This window comes from Camelus dromedarius, chromosome 22, assembly GCF_036321535.1.
Source record: "Camelus dromedarius isolate mCamDro1 chromosome 22, mCamDro1.pat, whole genome shotgun sequence".
Taxonomy (NCBI): Eukaryota; Metazoa; Chordata; class Mammalia; order Artiodactyla; family Camelidae; genus Camelus; species Camelus dromedarius.
In genome coordinates, this window is record NC_087457.1 from 12,395,378 (window position 1) to 12,409,852 (window position 14,475).

General features: G+C 47.7%; 1 protein-coding gene across 5 annotated transcripts in view; it reads right to left on the minus strand.

The window, feature by feature from the left end:
* PLEKHA2 (pleckstrin homology domain containing A2) overlaps positions 1-7,970 on the minus strand; it is a 51,062-nt gene extending 43,092 nt beyond the window's left edge. For 2 of the 5 annotated variants that reach the window (XM_064477436.1, XM_064477437.1), the window contains exons 1-2: positions 7,755-7,943; positions 7,441-7,534 (exon numbers count right to left, since the gene is read on the minus strand). The gene's annotated coding sequence lies outside the window, so the exon portion shown is untranslated. Of the gene's footprint in view, positions 1-1,993; positions 2,519-7,440; positions 7,535-7,754 lie in introns of those variants that run through there. The other 3 variants (XM_064477441.1, XM_064477438.1, XM_064477440.1) reach the window with 3 other exon arrangements.
* Between the last annotated feature and the right edge of the window lie 6,505 nt (positions 7,971-14,475).

Below are 14,475 nucleotides of genomic sequence, written 5' to 3' on the forward strand. Positions count from 1 at the left end.
AGACACCCCTCTCTCAGGCCAGCCCCTCTGCCTTGGCTCTAACACCACGATAAGACCACCCAGCAAGAATCCCCTCTGCCATCACAACACAGGGATGACAAACAGCACAGACCGTGTGTGCAGGCAGGGACCTCGGTCCACCGCATGCAGCACCCTATCTTTCCAAAGCATGCCAGCCTCCCTAGTGTCTTCCGTTTTCAGTGCAAAAATCACCATATAACACTGCTGGTCTTTAAAAAAAAAAAAAAATCACCCAAGCCAACCGTTTTCAGTCTTGCATGCTTTTTCATGTCTCTGTCCACATAATCAGGCTTCTTAAAACTTTAAATTATAACACAGACATGTTCCATGTTGCTACACGGTCTTTATAATCATTGTTTTTAATGGTTGCATAATATTACTGGGCTGGATTTAGTATAATTTACTCAAACCATTTCTCTATGATTAGACGGTTAGATTACATCCAATTTTTCTAATGCTAAAATTCATGTTTTTATACTTTGTTTCTTCTTTTACACACGGAAACAGCATAAATTCCAAGTCATAATGTGACTAGATCATAGGTTATGATCTTTTATAATTCCTGAGACTTATTACAAAATTGCTTTCTGAAGTGATTTCATCTGTTTACGCTGCAGCCAGCAGTATATTGTTACCACTGCCGTAACCTCACACACATAGAATGTTCTCATTATTTTTAACTGTGGCTTGTTTAAACGTATAATGATGCGGAACATTTTTTCATGTTAGTTTCCAGCTTCATCTTCCTTCCGAGACTTTGTTAAATGCAAATCAAAATTATGTGTGCACACAATTTCCCGCCTCCTCATGCTCACACGCACACACACATACACACGCATGTGCCCAGACCCAACCACAACATGGCCTCACATAATCCAGGTAAGTAAATAATGCATTACAATGAGAAGTTAGAAAGAAAAGACGGAAGTTTTACACAATCTAGATTCCTTCAGTGTCTAAGTTCCTAAGTATGTGCTGCAAATGAAAATATGAATACATTTAATATTTAATTCATGGTAAAAGTGAAACCTTGAGGGAGTGGCTTTGCATGGAGTCACCCATGCATGGATCAGCAGCAACAGGATTCTGTTATACCCGGGACAGGGGCATGAATCTTTCTGGAAAGCAGCCTGGCCGTATGTAACAAGGGAGCTAAAAATGCTCATACCCTTTGACCCAGCAATTCTACTTCTAGGATTCCATCCAAGTAAATAAAGATGCAAATAAAGATTAAAATAAAAAGATAGCCACTGTAATAGAATTTACAATAACAAAAAGTTGGAAATGCCCTGCATGTCCCAATGACTAGGGAATAATTAAATAAATGATTCACATAAGGAAACGCTACATGATCTTTAAAAAGCTATGTTTTGTGGGGCAGGGTAAGCTCAGTGGTAGAGCGAGTGCTTAGCATGCATGAAGTCCTGGTTTCAATCCCCAGTGCCTCCATCAAAAACAAAACAAAACAAAACAAAACAAAACAAAACAAAACAACTATATTTTCAAGTAATTTTAAATAAATTAGAGAGAAACTTAACTGTAAGTTTTTTTTAAGATACAATAATATGATTTAAAATATGATCCCAATCTTCTAAATATTACTTTTATATTTCTATATTTGGATAGAAAAAGATGGACATGCAGACATCAAAATATTAGCAGTCATCATCTGTGGATCATGGGCAAATTTTATTTACTTTTATATATTTTCCATATTTTGAAAATTTTCTACAAGAAATGTATGTTACTTTATTTAGCAGGAGGAAAAGCTATTTGCATCCACAACCCCCCGACCCCATCCCCAGCGTATAAGTTTGAAGCTGAGAATAAATTTCTCAATTCTCCAGAGTTCACAAACAAGCAAAACCTTGCCTAAATTATAGCTCTCTTGGGGCTTTTTTGTGTTGCAAAGTCTTAAATGTAACAAAGCAATGTTCCACCCATCACAACTGCCTAAAAGCCAGGTACCTACCCAGAGGGCTCCAGCATCCTCCAATCTAGCTGGGTTTCTTACTTCCTATTGCAACATCCTCTTAGAGAAGCTCTTTCTTTCCTCTGTGGGTTTGGTTCCTTGCTCTCTGGTCTTCCTAAGAGGAGCCCCTGTCCTGGGGGTCGCCTGAAGGTTCACACCCGAGTTGATGGCTCCATCCCGGGAATGGAAGCAGGGACCCCTACAAAGACCCCCCAGTGGAATTTTCCTTCTTGAAAGTGGAGAGATGGGACTGACATTTTTAAATTAAAGGGCTGCACAGATGAATAAAGAGATGGATAAACAGGTTTTCTTTAAGAAAAGCTAAAGTCATGAAAGCTATGGCTTACTGTATTATCCAATGGATGTTTTATTTTTAAGATCTCTAATGTGGTTTGCAGATACAGGGGGGAAAAAAGAGTGAAATAAAGGAGATTCATTGGCCTGATAATTCTGACATTTTTCAGGTAAATAAAAACAAGAGAAAGTGATAGAAGACATAAGCCTTAAGTGGTATTGGTCCCACGATGAAACAAGCCACTCTCACCTCCGACAGTTCAAAAATGGAAACAAAATTAAATCCATTTTTCAATCTGGAGAGTTCTCTTTCACGTTACTTGGCGTTGGCAGGACAAGGACTTCCAGGGGTTCTACTCCAGAAAAAAGTCAAGAAGGCGTTCCTGGACAAGTAGTGAGGGCAGGCAGTGAGCACGTCTGCTGCGCTGCCACCCTGGAGGGTGGAAGCTGGGGACGGCAGCATCCGTGGTGAGCAGGAGGGATACCAACAGGAAACTGCTAAACTTCGACAGGAGAAAGTTAATCGGGAAATGACATCAGAGGTCCCAGAGAGGGCTGGCATGAGCAGACAGGAACTGGGGTGTGGAAGTTAGAAGAGGCAGGGGCCACGTGAACAGAGAGTTCACCTAGGTTTCAACCTCCAGCCTGTGTGAGTGTGCACTGCGGAGCCTCGGCGATGCCAAGGGCCCAGTAAAAACACAACCAGCGCAGCCACCAAACTCAAGCACAGCTATTTCAGAACACAGCCCTGAGGCCGGCCAAAGATTATCACTTCGAAAGTGTGGGAACATCTATTTCCTATTGTGATAACATCGTTGCATATTGAAGCTGTCATCAGAGCACATTCCAAATAGTCTAAGGCAGGAGAAGAATGATGTGGGAGAGGAGGGGATGTACTGAGAACTCGGTCCCTACGGAAGCGCAGGGTGAGGGCCGCCAACAGCCCCAGGGGAGGGTGAGAAACAGTGCCCAGTTCCCCCTGGACCTGAGAACCCAAAATGCAGGGCAAGGGACCCTCGAGCAGTTTTTAAGGGAAAAAATATTGGGGAAAAGGCATGAATACCTGAATATTGATACCACCGCAACAAAGATGCCCAAAACAACAAAATCTTTCAATGCGCATGACCACACTTCACAGCAGCCTCCTTTGGGTTCAGAGAAAATGGGGTCGCAGGAAACAAAGTCTTGCCCTTGACTCCTTGGACCACAGCCACCAAAGGGATCAACCAGCACAGGGAGCGGCCACCGTGGGTTTATAAATAGCCTATAAAAACTGAGATCTCCAACTTTCAGAATGTGAAAGTCCCCCGGGATTAGAAGACTGGATGAATTCAGCTTCACTGTCCGGCTTCCTAATGGGAGCCGCACGGGAGCAGCCCAGGGCTATGATCGTCATTTAAAACCTGACTGTCTCACCCACGAAAACACTGGCAGCAGGAGAATGCAGAGGAAGCATCCATTTTTCTCCCATAAACCAGCCTTTGGCAAAGTGCTGGGGGAACATCTAAACGACCTAAGCAAGTCTGTCTAAAGGCAGATGCTCTGGTCTCTGGAGGGAGGGAGGGAAGGAGGAGGGGCTGCGTGTAGCAAAGGGGATGTGTAAGTGACAGCGATGGTTGTGAGTGCATTTGACGAAACTCTTGCAAGAAGGTGACAGGGAAATGGGTGTGCTGATTTCAGTTACCCATCGATGTGCTGGAGTGAAGTGAAGGGGCACAGGTTTTAGGGTCAGACAGATCCTACTACTCTTTTCTAAGCCCATTTCACACTCATTTGCAAAATGGAGAGAATCGCTCTACTTACTTCAAAGGCTGCCGTGCGGGTTAAATGAAATAATGTGTGAAAAGAGCTTACCAGGAGGTCTGGAAAAGACTAAGCACTGGGGAAATGCTGGTGTTAAGATGGGTGTGCGTGTGTGTGTGTGTGTGTGTGTGTGTGTGTGTGTGTGTGTGTGTGAGAAGTGTCTAACAAGTGGTATAGGACTCCCACAACTACCTCAAAGCTGCTTAATACAAGGCAGGCAGCTGCCTCGCCATCTCTACCTCTCAGATATCAACAAGCAAATCCCAGCGGCCAGGCGGTGACACTGGGATCCCTCAGAGAGAAAGGCATCCACTGGCCATCCTATTTCCTTGAGTCCAAACCATCATATTCCTCATCTCTAAAATTCTCCAAGAGGTTAAAACAGAAATCCAAGAGTTCCATCAAAAATCCAGTCTCCATCTCAGCCAGGCCACCCTGAAAGTTAACAGAACCAGGCGGGTGAGCCGGTTCCAGGGAAGGGACCCTGGAGCCACCTCCTGCTCTGCCCATGGGAGAATCACAGCAGCGGGGCCACTCTGCAAGTGGACGGCCAGGTGGGGGTCCCCGCCGATGGGACCGCAAGCCCCAGCCTCCGCACTTTAACTACTGTGTTTTTCAAGAGCGGAAGGAGAAGGGACCTCGCTTCCCACTCTCGTTACCTCAGCTGGCTGGCCTCCAGGGGCGGACAGGTACATCACAGGTCCAGAGCTGAAAGCCTTTTGCCCACACTGGGCAGTGTCAGGAGTGCGGCCCCAGCAGCAGGAGAGAGAGCCCAACTCAGCCTTCCACCCCCTGCAAGTGCTTCAGTCGCTGGGGGTCAGGGCAGAGAAGGGGCTTCCAGAAAAAAAGAAAGTTATAAAGCCAAAAAGGAGGGCGGGTTTAGCAGCAGGGACTATGGAAGGCCAGAGCAGAGCAGCGCAAGATTCAAGAGTTAAGGTCAACAGAGTCTTCTCCCAATTACTGTCCCGCTGCACCAACCACAGGCCTGGTGAGGACGGAAAGGAAGGGACGACCCCGGCCCTGCGAGCGCTCGTCAGCCCCTCTCCCCTCCCTGTCCCACTTCTCGGCTCAGGGATGGGCTTACATGGGGCAGAGCTAGGATTCTTCTCTTGCCATGGGCCGTCACTCTATAATACTTGCTCTCCTTCCTTCCTGTCCAAAGCCTAAGAGATTGGATCGCCAGAGTCCTCTCCAGCTCGCTCAGACACACAGCAAACTGAAAGTAAGGCAGCCCCAACTGCCCACGGTGGGAAGAGGGAAGAAGCCGAGCAGCCCAATGTCCCGGCACCCAGATCATTTTTTCCAAGCTCTAGGGCTGCATCGGCCAGAACAAATAGCCTCTCAGCAGTTTCAGTGAAACAGAAGGATATTTAGTGCACTGGGGCCCCAGCAAGACCTAATTTGAAGCATTCCAAACTTTTAGCAGGGGCATCACCCACCTGTCCACCTGCCCCATGAAGCAGACAGATCTGGTGACACCTGAAGACGAGCCCCTGCTGTCCTGGTCTCCCTAGTGCTCCAGGACTTTCAGCAAACACCGTGCAAGCCAGCGAGAAGGCTGCTCGGAGGGGCTTGGTGATAAGGGCTGATGCCTCCCCCTTCCCACTCTGCAGAACCTCTCCATAAGCAGGACGCCACCAAAACCTGCAGGTCTTCAGGGTTTATTTTAACGTCAAGGAAAATACCGGGCTGAATGTGATTCAGCTCACTACGAAGACAGGATGGGATTTGCAGACCCTACTTCCTTACACAGAATAAAGAATGCACCGACAAGGGAAAAGAAGGCTTTGCAAACTCTCCACCAAAGGGTAGGTGGTTTTCCAATTCACAACTAGGTGATTACCCATCTGAAAGGGGAGCAAGACTCCATCACTAGGAGTGCCACAGACTTTGCAAAAAGCAAGGCCTACAAATAGGGCAAAGGATACTTAGGTCTAAAGGCAATATCCAAGGTAAACCCTCATGAACCAGCTTGAACTGGCTTGGCGCACTGCCACACCACTCCTTTCTCTTCCATTTGGACAAAGGCAAACAATGCCTGTGCTTGCAGTCACTCACACATTCACTCAACAAACATTTACTTAGCAGCTAGCAGATGTCATACACCAGGCTGGCCACAGAGTTTAAACTACAAACTAGAGCTTCGCTATGGCAAAAGTCACCTGCATGAAAGCAGCAGTGGAGAAGGCTAATATCTGAAACGATGAGGAGGCTTTTTAAAAGTCTCCTGTGGTTTCTCAAAGCATACTGGATTTCGATTTCAGCAATCTGCTTTGTATTCTAGGTACTCTGTGCGGCCTATGGCCTCCATCAGACTGTAAGCTCCCTGAAGATAGAGGCTACGTTTTGTTCATCACTGCCTTTGGTGTCACAGCTCCCTAGGGAGGGTGGGTACAGCTCAGTGGTTGAGCTTATCACACACGAGGTCCCGGGTTCAATCCCCGGCACCTCCATTAAAAAAACAAAAAACAAACAAACAACAATCGATTACCCAACAAATGTCAACTGAATGCAACTGAAATGGAAAACAAACGCTTCTATTCTTCCAAGATCTTCGGCTTCTCCGTTTCTGAAGGTTTTGCCACCAAACAAAGAAAAACGATGAAACTCCAAAAAGAAGCAAAAGGGGGACTGACTTAGTTGCCTGTAAGGACACATGAGTCCAATTTTGGAACTTCATCCCAAGTGTGACCACCACTCAGAGGGCGGAGGTGCCTCCAGGAGCCACAGCTGGCGTCCCGGTAGAATGTCCCCTCCCCCTTCTCCGCTGTTTACTCTCCTCCAAGAACCTCATTTGGAGTCCTAAAGAAAGACAGGAGGGAGGGGCTGGAGAAGGAATTAGAGGGGGAAGATTCGCCCAGAAGGAAGGAAACCTTTAAAGCGAAAGGCTGGGGTTGGGGGAGGGGGGTGGGGGACAGGGCTGGCCCGGGCAGGAGATGCGTCAACCCCTACTGAGGTGGCCCAGCCGCGCCTCCTCTCTAGACGTGTCTGCACACTTTTCTTTCCTACAAGGCCTCTCTTTTCCCTTTTTTTTTTAATTCGATGAAATAACAGTGTTTAGAACTGGAGCAGAAGAGGGAAGCGTGTAAAGCAAGGAAGAAGTTGGTGAGACAGACAGACAGACAGCTTCCCTCGAGTGCTTTCCCAACCTGGCACCGAACCTGCATTTTAGGACGGTTTCCTTCCAGTCACCCCAGAAGCCCGAGTTCCAGAAGCCCGAGGGCCCGGGCTGGACCCAGGGGGAAGGGAGGGCGCTCCCTCGGGAGTATTCTAGGCCTGCCATGTAAGAAGGTAGTAAGGGCAGGGGAAAAGGAGCCTCCACAGCCCAGTCCGCGCCCCCCGGGACTTGCCTGGACGTTCTCTGCTCGCCTCCCCTCCCCGCAGCCCGGGCAGTCGTTGCGGGGCCGCTGCCCCAGCGCCAGAACCCGCAGAGAAGTTTCGCCGCTGCAAACGTGAGAAAACGCAGCTCAGCAGAACACCCGCCCCCACCCTGCCCGCGGCCCCACCCCCGCAGCCCGACCCCTGGCGGCGGCGACCTTGGCCACCCTGGGCGCTCGCGAGGGCCGGAGGAGGGGCCGCCCGCCCGGCTCCCCCGCCCCCCGCCGGCCCCCGCGCGCCCGCCGCCGCCGCTCGGCTCCCGGGCCCGCGCGGGCGCCCCACTTACCCCGCCGCGCACGGCCGGGGCTCGGGAAGGGTGCGTGGGTCACATCGGGCTGGGACGCGCCTCTCGGGCCGGCCGGGCCGTCGCTCTCGGGGGATTTCTGTCGCCGCCGAACTCTCGGGGCCTCGCGCTCCTCTGGCTCTTCTCCCCCTACCCCCCGCCCCCTCCTTCTCTCTGGTCTCTCGGCTCTTTTTTCCGGGTTAATTACGTTTCGTATTAAAGCAAAACCCAGCCCCGGATGTGAGTACAATGCTCCGCCAAGCCCGCCGGGGGAGGAGAGGGGTGCTGGGGCGCCGCGGGCTGGGAGGGGGCGCGGCCGGGCGCCCAGGCTGCGCGGACCGGGCAGGGGCATGGCGCCCAGGAGGCGGCCCCCAGGCTGCGCTCCGGGACCACCTCGCCCGCGCCCGCGGCGGCGCAGGTGGGACGCGGGGCCGTGGAGCCGGCCGCGCCGGGGGAGGCCCTGCCTCCGACGCTGGGCCCCGGGCAGCAGGTGTCCGAGAGGGAAAGGGGCCCGGGGCTGTGGGCATCCCAGAAGGAGGGAGGCGAGTCAGAGCGCAGGCTCTCTCTTGATCCCATTTCTTCTTCCCGAAGCCAAAGCCTCCCACCACGCCACCTCCGGCGGCTTCAGCAGGGCCTCCCTCGGACCCGGCGCCCTTAAGCCATCTGGGTCCGCGGAGTTAGGTTTAGCGTCAGAGTCAAAAGAAGCAGCGCAGGTTCCCACAGGTTGTCATGAATGTGCCCCAGGAGCCCAGTGGGGTCTTCCGTTCTAACAAGGGTGAATAGGGGTTTTATCAGAATGTGGCGCCAAGACGACCTTGTAGCCCTCAGAGTTAGACGGTGCTCTGCAAAAACATGGGAAACAGACCAGCAGGTATTAAGTAATGTTGCCAAGAGGAACCCAAGAGTTGCGCTGGGTGCCGGTGCAGCTTCTGCGTTCGCTCTTTGGATCCACGCGGCAACCCAGTGGGTATCAATCCCCTTCGCGATGAGGAAACCGAGACTCAGAGACGTTAAGTAATTTGCCCTGGGTCCAACAGTTAATCAATGGCTGGTCTGTCGGGTTCTGACGCCGGCCTCCCACGCGGCGAGATAGATATTTAAATATACAAGAAGTCAGGCACTTAACTTCCCAAACAGAAATGGAGTGGATTCACCCTGGGATGGAAGACCTCGAGCTGCGATTTCTGGGGATTCTGATGCAAATACATTTGACAAGGTCTGGGTCCAGCGGGGCTTTGACGAAGGGGTGGGCCTAAGAAGACCCCTGAGGCTCAAAGTCTGGATCAGGCGGGAGTGCCGGAAAGGCGGGTCCATATCCCAGTGTTGGAGGGGGACAGGCAGGCTGTTAAAAGTCTCCAGGACCTGAGGCAACGAAGCCTGGAGGAAGGGGGGGCTCCAGCCACATCAGCCTGGAGGTAGGCTGAAGGACCACCCGCAGCGCAGCACACACCCCGAAAACACCAGCGAAGAAACCACACAAGTTTCCTCTTCCATTTTGATTGTCAGAGCAAAAAAAAAAAAAAAAAAAAGAGCCCCTAGCTCTCTCAGGTGTGAAAAAAGACTGTTAGCTTTAGAACATTTTGCTTTGAATGAGGAAGGAAAGGGGGACACATGAAAAAAAAAATTTCCTTTGAAATAAATACATCAATGTCATTTTTTTTTTCTGCTCATGAAGATTTTTGCCACTCACATAAATTTCAGGCAGAGCATATACTCTGGAACCAGATGGCCTGGGGTTGCATCCCAGCTCTGGTGCTTATTAGCTTTGATCTCAGGGCAAGTGACAACCTTTGGGCGCCTTCACTTTCTACATCTGGATGGTTATGAAGAGTAAATGAGGGAACATTTGTAAAGTGTTTCGATTACAGCCAAACATGAAGCAAGCGCTATGTAAATGTTTTTGACTTTAAAAATTAGATTATGGTTTTCTGCACGAAAAGGAACCAAATTCCCTCTGGCTCCCAGCAAATCTGACTGGAACTGACGGTTTCCATTCTGAGCAATAAGATAAAAGTCTCAGATTCCATGGTATGGTTCATATTAAAAACCCACGAAACTCTTCTCCCCGTGGGGCCTGTCTGAGTCACTCAATCACGGAACCACAAATATTTTCTGAGCACTACTGTGTTGGATGCCTGGGAGGCAAAGAAGAGCCAATGGCCTGGGGTCTCCAAGTGTCACTAAGGGGTTGAGGCAGCCTGGTATCCCTCCTGGAAGTGCTGTGAATAGTACCGAGGGCAAGTGCTGGCAGCCTTTAGAGGACCGAGGTGCAATTGTGTGTGTGTATGTGTGTGTGTGTTTGTGTGTTGGGTTAGGAGGTGGTGGGGAAGGGGTTCCTCAAGAAGGAGGTAGATTTTGAAATGGGCCTGAAAAGATGGGTACAATTTGACTCCTGAGGGCCAGGAAGGTGAGGGGGATGGAGGTGTACCTGTTGGGCTGCGGAGAAGGTCATTAGTGCAACTCTGGGTGATGCTTGGACTTCACTGAGAGCCTCACTTACTGCCACGTTTACCTCCCAGCCAGGACCTGGCTCCAGTCAGACTACAATTCCTGCCCTGAGTCCACCCCCTCCTCCCTGCATTTCCAATGCTTCCTCTGAGGACCCCGACCATCCCCACTTGTAGTGGCCCCACTGAGCGGGTGTCAGTTGAGTGCGAGCCCTGCTGTGGTCCTTTTGCCATCTCCTGACCCACATATTTTGAAAGTATTTCCATTGCCTGATTTTTATGCTTTCTTTTTTTTTTTTCACTGCAATAAACAATCCTGGTGTCTGAAAATGTGATTCTGCTTGTGGGGAAAGGAATGTCAGAAAGGACCTTTCACATCAGCCATTTCAGCCCCCTGTTGTATCGGTGCAAGATGAGGTTCAACAATTTGCTCGAGGTTCTGTGGCTAGTTAGTGGCAGAGATGTTTCTGGGGTCGACTATCCCCAGAATTGTCTAGTACTGATACAGGAATCTTTCCGTGAAGATGAAGACTACTAGCCCAGAACCTAAGAATTTAAACAGAGAGCCTTATACTCTAGCCATTTATGCACTTTCTGTTTATTTTCAGTGTTCACGGCTGGGTAACTAGACACCCTGACAACCTTCAGTGGTGAGCCCCACGCACCCTGGGGGGAAGCACATTGTTCTCTGTCCTTAGACACACCCATTATATAAGGTTCCAGGCTGTGACTGGGGCCAGTTCGTTCAGCTGGGGAAAGTGTGCAACTGAAGAGGCCAAGGTCAGTGGTTGTGCCTGGTTCAACCCAGATAATTTTGCACAGAGGCCATACATTGCTCCAAAGCCATCGCACTTATAATGCTAGCTGGTCATTTTATAAAGAGTTGCTTTTGGTTTTGATAGCAAAGTACCAGCCATTTCTAGGAAGATTACTCAAATTACTATTGTTCTATTTCATACTATTCATTCAGCAATTATCCGAATCTATTAACCATTTTTCCTCCGGTATATCTTACATTTACTTATTTTCCAGCTACTTACTAAATGCTAATTGCTCTACACATATTATCTCATTTAAGTCTTACAACACTGGGAGTCAAGTCCTACTCCCCATTTATAGATGAGGTGATTAAAACACAGGGACCAAACCCAGATACAAGCCTGAGCAGTCTGTTACTAGAGTCTGCCCTCTTCACCACTAAGTTTGTGAAGGATACAGGAAGACATAAAACCAGACTCTTTTCCCTCCACATTTTCAAGAATTGTCATCATGTAGAATCTCCATTCCGTTTCAGCTAGCCATTTCACGTCCAAGGATTTGTCCTACAGAAAGTCATCTGGAAATACAGACAGTGCAATACGGAGTGTGTGCGCTTGTGTGTATACGGAACACACACACGTATTCATTGCAGCAGTGATCCTATGGGTGAAAACTGAAAATCACTTTTGTGTTCATTAACAGGGGACTAAACAGATAAGTATTGTCACAACCACACAATCTCATACTATGCAGCTGTTTTGTTTTTTTAACAGCTTTTCTTTTTTTAGAATGGGATACATCTCTATATGAAAAATACTAAATATTTTAAGTGGTTAAAAAAAAGCATAAAGCTCCTGCATATAGTACAATCCCATTTCTGTAAATAAAAAGGATACGCTCCCACGTACAGTACAATCCCACTTCTGTAAATAAAAAGGATACATGTTTATTACACACACACAAAAAAAAGAGCCTAAAAGACTACATTCTGTATAGCACAGGAAACTATATTCAGTATCTTGTAATAACCTTTAATGAAAACGAATATATGTATGTATATGCATGACTGGGACATTGTGCTACAGCCAGAAATTGACACATCATAACTGACTGTATTTCAATTGAAAAAAAAAAAAAAACCTACATTCCAAACTGTCAACTGTTCTCTTAGGGTCGGGGAGGAGGGGCTATACTGATGGATCTCACTAGGAGACTTATTTCTGTGATGTTTAATTTTTCTGCAATAAGCCTGCATACGTTTGGTTATCACAGAAGAACAATAATGATTTTAAATGTTAATAAAAAAAACTTTAAAGTTCTATGAGAAAGCATATTGCAGCCCTGAAAGATCCCACCATTTGTTAGGGAGGGAATATAACATATACAGAAAGAACTATCATAAAAGCCAGGAACCAATACCACGCAGAGAAGAGAGGGGAGAAAAAATTCTGGGGGGAAAAAAAAAACCAACCGGCTGGGATTGAGAGTTGCAGGAGAAAACGTATCAAGGAAATGGCACTTTGGAAGGAACTTGAAGATGCAGACAGTGTGAAATACAGAAGATGGAGAGGGGTTTTAGAAAAGGTAGATTCCAGATAAAGCGACGGGTCCAGCTGAGCCGGAGCACGGGTGGGGGATGGGGGTGGACGGGATGAAGGATTTTAAGGGGGGGGTGAAACAAAGGAACAAAAGAAAGGTCTCTAGACGGTCTTCATTGCTAAGCAAATGAGTTGAACTTATTTTACTTTAGTTCAAGGGCCGCTGGAGGTTTTTGAACAAGGAAGTGACACAATTAGAAGTAAATAAACAGCAGCAGTTCCGCAGTTGGTGACTGCGTAGTAACTGGTCTCCATCACCGAGCTACCGCCGGGATGTGACTCCTGACTGTCACTAACTAGCTGTATAGCCGTGGACCAGTTGCTCTGCTTCTCTGTGCTTCTGTGAAATGGAGAAGGTGGTCGTAACAGATAACCTGTCTCATAGCACTGCTGTTGAGGCTGTTGAGTTAATGTTTTTACGGCACATGGTAAGTGCTATGAATGTCTGTTAAATTTTAACAATCAGTTTCATACTTTTGGATGAAAATTGTTTTCATTTTGAAACTTTTTACCAAGAGCTAACATTACATGACAAATTATTAACTATTCTTTCTTCACACCTTCACAGGATTATATATTAGTAATCTCATTTTACAGATGGGAGAATTTAGGTTTTAAGGAGAGAGATGCAGTTTCAGAGTCATATAGCCAGTCACGAGTTGAATCCATGAGTTCTGAATCCTGGTTCAGCGATCCCTGCCCCAAAGCCAGAGTGATCTCTTAGCTCAAATTCTCAGAGCTTGGAAAATAGGAAAAGTGGAGAGTGGAAGAAATGTTGGCAATTTCTGTTTATAGGATAAGGGAAACAGCAGTGAGGGACAGTGATAAAGTAAAGTCAAAAAGAGAAAAAATTGGTGGAACAGCAGGAAGTTTGTATATAAAATCAAACTTATAAAAAATACATATATTTATACATGGTGAATTATGCCACACATACACCCCCTCCCCAAAATAAAACATATATTGGAGACCTAACTCACAATCTGTTTGTGGGCTGTTTTTGGCAGGGGTAGGGAGGTAATTAGATTTATTTATTTGTTTGTTTGTTTTTTAATGGAGGCACTGGGGATTGAACCCAGGACCTCATGCATGCTAAGCACACACTCTACCACTGAGCTATACCCTCCCCTCCCCCAACAAACAATCTGACTGTGTGTGGAGACAGAGCTTTTGGGAGGTTATTAAGGTTACATGAGTTCATAAAGGCAAGATCCTATTCCGATAGGACTAATGGCCTTATAAGAAGAGGAAGAGATCGCTCCCTGTCTCTACGACATCCTGGAAAGGCCATGTGAACACATAGCAAGAAGGCAGCCATCTGCAATCCAAGAAAAGAGCTCTCACCAGGGTCCAACTGTGCTGACAACCCGATCCCGGACTTCCAGCCTCCAGGACTGTGAGAAAATAAATTTCTGTTGTTCAAGCCACCCACGCGATAGTACTTTTTATACTCATACATATTTATAGACATGACATATGTACACATGCCAAAATGATTTCCTAGTGACAGAGTTTGGAAAACATTGCTATACTGCTAAATCAGATGCTCATATAAACTTCAAAACGAAGTGTTCATCCAGGTCCCAGAAATAACAGTCTCCCGGCCCAATGCACCATTCCTACTGATTCATGCTCATGGCATTGTTTTCCCGTCAGTTTGGATAAGCGCAGAGCACGGCTGGGATTCCCGCATCCCCAGAGATGTGCCCTGTGATTATATGGGAAGAGCTGGGCCTGTGGCATCAGAGCAGAGAAGAACTAGATACCCTCAGTTTGGGTCCCTGACCATGATTTACTGCTTTATTTCACTTTATGTTTGCTTAGACTAGTTACATAATCCATTTCTTCAACACCAAGCCTTGCCTGGGGGCTGCGATGAGAAAATCCTGGAGGCGAATATAGTCAAAGTTGTATCTGGAA